Source organism: Bidens hawaiensis, unplaced genomic scaffold (genome assembly GCF_021521415.1).
Source record: "Bidens hawaiensis isolate Kalapana, Puna unplaced genomic scaffold, B.hawaiensis_p1.1 tig00003902_1, whole genome shotgun sequence".
Taxonomy (NCBI): domain Eukaryota; kingdom Viridiplantae; phylum Streptophyta; class Magnoliopsida; order Asterales; family Asteraceae; genus Bidens; species Bidens hawaiensis.
The window spans coordinates 501,925-508,606 of record NW_027491226.1 but is presented as its reverse complement, the minus strand read 5'-3'; positions in this window follow the sequence as shown (position 1 = coordinate 508,606).

The window sequence follows — 6,682 nt, the reverse complement described above, 5'->3', positions numbered from 1 at the left end:
TATGTTCTGAATGTTTAGTAATTTATAAAAATAAAAATAAAAATGGTTTATCCCAAAAAGTATAGTTCCAACATTTTTGGATACAAAATTTCAAGCACTCACGGCAAAACCAAAACCATTGTTAACACCAAAAACTTAAAAACAAAAACATTATGCTTTTCAAAAAAACCCAAAAAGCAATTTTTGTTTTTTTTGTTCTGTTTGACCCCCAAACATACCCAAACCTTAACCAACCCGTGCACACCCTAAATCAAACAGCTTTTCAACTTTAGGGAAAATGTAAGAGAATTATAAGCATCAAAACCAATAAACTAGATACAAATAACACCATGAGTCATTTTACCTGAACTTCATCAACATGGAAGGATTTCAAGCAATGTTGAATGACATGATGACCATTAGTGTTTTTTGTCAATGTAAGTGTGATCCTTCTAAGTGCTGACACCATCAAATACCTATCTTCTGCTGTTTTGAGAAGTTCAATCAGTTTCTGCATTGCTCTAGTCCTGAAACATTAACAATTAGTACTCTTCTATATATATTCATAAAATTATGTAAGAAATCAAAACTACTAAATTAATCCTCATACCCATGAGAATTGAGGCAGATGTTAGTGAGATTATTATCATCACTAATCACAGATACAACAATATGTGTCATTTGTCTCTCATTGCACACTTTGAAGAGTTTCTGAGCAAGATAATTCATCGATGCATCGGTCATAAGCTCAAAGATATGATCTTTAATCTCATTAAAGATCATCTCAATGTCTTCCGGCTTTCCTCCTTCACACTTGGTCTGCAAGAATTGACACCCCTCTTGATCTTTAGCCACCATACATATCTTCCCTCTTATATCTTTCAAAGAAGCCGGAAACTTTGCTCGTTTCGGTTGCGCCCTCGGTTGAAGAAGACTGTTGCTAGGGTTTGGAGGGTTTGGAATATCAAGAACATTATTAAAAGTTCTAGGACTCGAAAATCCACCACAGTTATCCCTCCGGATATTATGAGGATTGCAGCACATATCTTGGCATCTTGTGTTCTGGTTAACCGGGACCGGAGCTGGAACTGGGTTGGGTAAAAAGGGCTGTGGATTGTGGTTCGGTGATGATAGGTTAAGACGGTTGAAATTGAATTCAAGATTCCGGTCATTTAGGGTTTCAAGAAAACCATTTAGAGATGACTGATGATTGAAACCTGAAACTCCAGGGTGGATATTAGTAATATAAGAGTTGCAGGGTGGAGAGTAGGGATCAAATTCATGAAACTCCGGTGGCATCACCGGAAACCGGTTAGGATAATCAAGAATGGACCGGACCGGATTAGCCGGCAGCCGCCTTTGGTCCTTATTGATGAAAGGAGAATACCCATTAGCATTAATGTTCAATGGCGGCTGCTGGTGGCCGTACAAGTGATCTTGAACTAGGGATACGCCGTTCACGGGGGAAGACGACGGCGCAAAAAGATCATGACTAGGGTTTTGACCGGTAAACATCCGGTCAAACTGTTCTCTGATGGATCTTGGATTATTCTCCATGGAACTTGAATTGTAACGGAAATCCACAGAGAATCAAGAAGGGTTTTGTAGGGGAAGATATTAAAGGAGATTAATTTCAATAAATAAGGAAGAAAGAGAGAGAATATGTGTTATAGTCCTATAGAGAGAGAGAGAGAGAAATACATGCATGCAGGATATAAAATAGTATAAATATTGAAATTAATTCGTAATTAGTGTAACTTTTTTTAACATATTTTGCATTTAATGTATATCTTTTAAGTTAAATAGAGATATGTACCACATATTTACCGAAAATAATGCCCATTCGAGATATGCGTACACCCGAATATTTCTATCTTATAATTTATTAGAATATGGAGATAATCACATTACTTGAATATTAAGTTAAGATTTATATGCTAAAGATATAATACTCAAAACCATTAAAAATATTCTGTTAAATTTTATTTTTTAAAGTTACATATATACTCTCAACTATGTATGATAATTAAATATATTTAATTAGATTAAAGATTAATTACATCAAAACTTTTAGTTACTACGCACACCCTATAAGTTGCCTCCAAATTTATATTTATGTTCATGATGTGATACAAGCCTTGACCATTAAGGTCATGGATAATGGTCAATTTAAGAAGTGTTCGATATCATCTCATCTTTTTTAGTAAAAAACATATGCAATGGATAATGTTTTTTAATTAATGCACTTTCAATTATTATCGTTTAAGACACATAAGCCCTTAATGATGCCCCTCCCCCCCCCCCCCCCCCCCAACTCACTCTCATTGTCTAGAGCAAAAAACTTTAAAAGGATGAGTTTAAGGCGTTATTATACACATCGCACCCTAGCTCAAAATACCCCCAGAGCCCTGAGGGCGGTGCTCTGGGCGCCATGAGGGCACTATGGTGGGTGATGGCTCCCACTACATCCGGCCTTATAACGCCATAATGCTAGGGATGATGCGGGATATTTATCCACTCATATAATGCCACTATAATGCCCCATTACATATGGTATAAAAAAAAATTATAAATTAATTTTACACCCCAATACAGTTACAAGATATGAATTTCATTAAGTGAGATTAAAAAAAAAATAGTTGGGTTTTCATATATAAGTAGTCATTATTTTGTTGTTTTATTTAATTCAAAACTTTTATGATTCACTGGGGTCATCGAATAGTTTGATAATATGGTACTTCTTTGCTAATCATTTGGTCAAATTAAGCGATCGACTGATTTGGTACCTCTTGAATAAATTGTTTGGTTATATATGGACCTTGGTATGAAATCCCGATCTTGGTCAACTTAATAGTTTGGTTCCTAGAAAATCAGAAGTCAACCATGCTTCATGTCGACTCGTGGATCATAAGATGAAGTTCGTTCTTTTTGTGTATACAACAATGGAACGTATCTAGCAACTTTAAATCACATCATGAAGTTCGTTCTCAAGTCATGATTACATTCCTTGACTAGGGTCTCTAGATGATTAGACAAATTTATTAGATAACCCATAATGGAGTTAAAATACTTAATCCTGTGTAATCAGATATTATATTGTAAAATTATTTACTAAAAACATAAAAACTCATCTAATAACAAACCCAAAAAACCTATAATATTGTTATACAGTCGGTACCTTTGAATTTTTAACCAATCATATCTTTCTCTTTTCATTTATTTTATAGAAAAATGCCATGGGCCAACCAGTGTGGTCGGGTGGTGATCCCACCCAACCCCATCTTTCAATCATCTTGTCATTTATGTCAGTGTCAGATCATTCTATTTTAATCCATCTTTCAAGCACGAAAGTTTTCATCACTCACCCCAATTTGGCCTTCACCTATTTAAATAATTAAAATTATCAAAAAAAAAAACTGAATTAACATTATTTTTTAAACTTAAAAACTCATTAATAAAATAATTTTACATAATTCATAAAAAAAATACCATAAAACTTAAATTAAAATACTAAATCCATAAAAATCAAATTAGTTAATCCTTCACATTCGCCAGAGTCGGAATCATGATGTTGAACCGAAACCACAAACCTTGGATGGTCTATTAAATCATTCCATGCCGCGATGTGATTAAAACCACAGTTCGTAACTTGGTTTCGGTAATGACGAAGTGCCTCGGAAAATGCTTCTCCTTCGTGTCGCCCGTCAAACCCGTCTACGTAGAGTTGGTTTGATTTATTTATTTATCTTTTATGGATTTTGAGACTTGAGGGAGTTGTAGGTGATTTGGATAAAAGAATGAGATTTTTTGTGTTAAAAATTGTTAAATAGTGGTTAAATTTATAGGATAACTTTTTCTTAACCACTAAATTGTTCAAAAAATAATCGATGACATCATGATAGCCCTTAGTCGAGTTGAATTTTCATCGGGTCCAAGCCACCTGGGGCGTTGTTCCCAATAATGACGAGCCTAACCTTGATGTCACTCTATTCCTCTAACATTTAACACTGGGGGGAGGGGGGTTGTTCATGGCTACATCAAATCAATTTTCATTATTTTTTTAACAAGAGCGGTGGCACAAAACCTACCATAACAAGGGCCACAATAGTGGCAATAGCCAAAAGAAAATAATAATAATAATAAAAAAAATAATGTTACATGCATATAAATAATAACAAAAAACCCTAATTGAAGATGTTCTTATATTCATGTCTTGTCTTGTATGGTCTTTTACTATTTAGACGATTGAAATCAAAATTGAAAAGAAAAGAAGTAAAAAGGTGTTTCATATAATATTTTTAAATAAATCGACCAAAACACTTTTATAACTATGATGATTATGATTTTCATTGCTTTATTTGTTCTTAGTGTTGGTGTGGAACTATTGTTATAAAGTTGTTGTAGCCCACTTAGGTGAGTGATGAAATTGAGTAAAGGTAAGATCATGTGTAGTGATCTTGGGAGTGAAAAATGGTCCAAAACACCGGATGCACCACTCCTGACGTGTTTTGGGTGATGAACATTGTGTACACAATGGTTTGGTGAGGGTAAGTTGGTCAACATGACCGTTGGTGAACGGTTATTTAAATTTAATAAAAATAATTTTTTTTCTAAATAATCCATTTTAATTCCTATCAAAACTCACAATTTCATATAACTATTTAATTAAATTCTACAAAATCCATAAAACTCTATATGAATTTTCCCTTTTTTTCCAGTTATATACAATCAGTTTTTTGGGAATAAGGCCTAAATGGTCGATGATGACACGGAGGAAGAGGCGGTTACAAGTGCGGTTATGCTCGAGGCAAAGTGTATGAAATATCTTCATTCTCCTCCGCACACGATCTCAAAAAGAAATTACATTGAACGAGATTGTTTGGGTGTAAATGCTCGTTTGATGGCAGATTCCTTCAGTGACCTGCTGAGTTACAAGAACCCAAAGGCTTTTAAGCGTTGCTTTCGGATGTCTTGTAACACCCCGGCTTAAAGCGGAAACGCCCGAGTGTGACGTACAGATTGTCCAAACACACGTGACACTATTTGGTGACAATAATAACATTTATTCATTTAAAGCATCATGTAACACAATGTTTGAAAGTAACAATACAAATCCAAATTACAATCAAAATGATAATATTGTTTATTAAATAACTTAAATATTCTACGTGTCTTCTCGTCTTCAACCTCTAACAATAGTACCTGTAACATATATATAAAATACGGTCAACTAACTTAATAGTTAGTGAGTTTCCCACAAATTTGAATAAATACATAAAAACCTTGCAATTCCATGAAACTTGTGATAATTAAACTACTTCGCATGCCATGTCCTTTCCAGTTGACAACAGCCAACGTACTTGGATCGGGGGTCCCTTTTCCACTCATAACAAAATGGTCCTGAGTGCAAAGGGGGACGTATGATCATACTTATTGAGGCAACCACTTGCTGAGCACATAATCAGATAAGCACATATAACACAAAAGTCCACGATATGAATTACAGTTTAATAGCCGAGTATAAAATCGATTTGCGTTTAATAGGATATATATGCTACCCCCAAAAGTAAAAGCGTTAAGGGGGGGGGGTTAGGAACTCACCTTTAAGATTGAGGCGAAAGGGGTATGAGTAACTTGAAAGCGTTGAAAATGACCACAACCGAACACATCACGTAAGCCGAAGCAAGCGATCTGTGCTAACTAAATTGAGTAAAAACAAGACTTAATCGATAATCGTATGGGTTTTATTATTGTGTATCTAGAAATGTGTTACTTTATATTACTTTTATATTTTTGATTATTTCATTACTATTTAAGCTTCAACGAAAGATCGGTTATTAATACGAGTTAAGCACTTTAATGGCGAGAAAACTAAGTTTATATGTTCGAAAAGCTTGAACTATTGTTTGCAAGTTATATTTATATTTATTGTGTTGACGAAACAATTTTTAGAAGTTTAAAGTTTAATTTACGTTTATTAAGCGATTTTTAATTACGGTTTAAGAAAACGGGAAACTTGGTTTTTAAATGTAAAATAGTGAGGTTTATTTTATAATTAATTTACATAATTTATATATTGTTTAAAAAAAGTTTTTATAAATTTATTTTGATTTTTAAATGATTAAAAGTGGTTTAATGGGTATTAACAAAACTGAAAATTTAAGTATGACCCGGGTTTCGAACCCGGGTCTTGGTGTTATAAGTTTCATGCTTTAACCAGTTGGGCTAGGCAAGGACATACGTTTCAGGTTTGGTTTTAATTATATTTATAGACTAATTAGTTTAATCAATAATATTTATAATAATAATAATAATAATAATTATATGACAGTTTAAATAAAAAGAAGAAGTGTGCGTGACCCGGGTTTCAAACCCGGGTCTGTCGTGTGATAGTAACATAAGCCAACCAGTTGGTCTAAGGATTTCATTCGTTAAGATCTGTAAAAAAAAGTATATATATAGTATTTCAGATTCATGTTCTTCATATGAAGAACATGAACCCTAAATTTTACAATCGATTAATCTGTTCAAGGTTTGGTGAAATTAGTTTAGGGTTTTTAATCATTGATGTTACGACAGTACAAAGCATATAACAATTACCTTAATATGTTTTGTTTTGATCGAAACCCAGTTGCCGGAAAGAATTTATAAGAATTCCCAATTACAGATTACTCGGTGTATTAGAGGGGGATTGAGATGAATG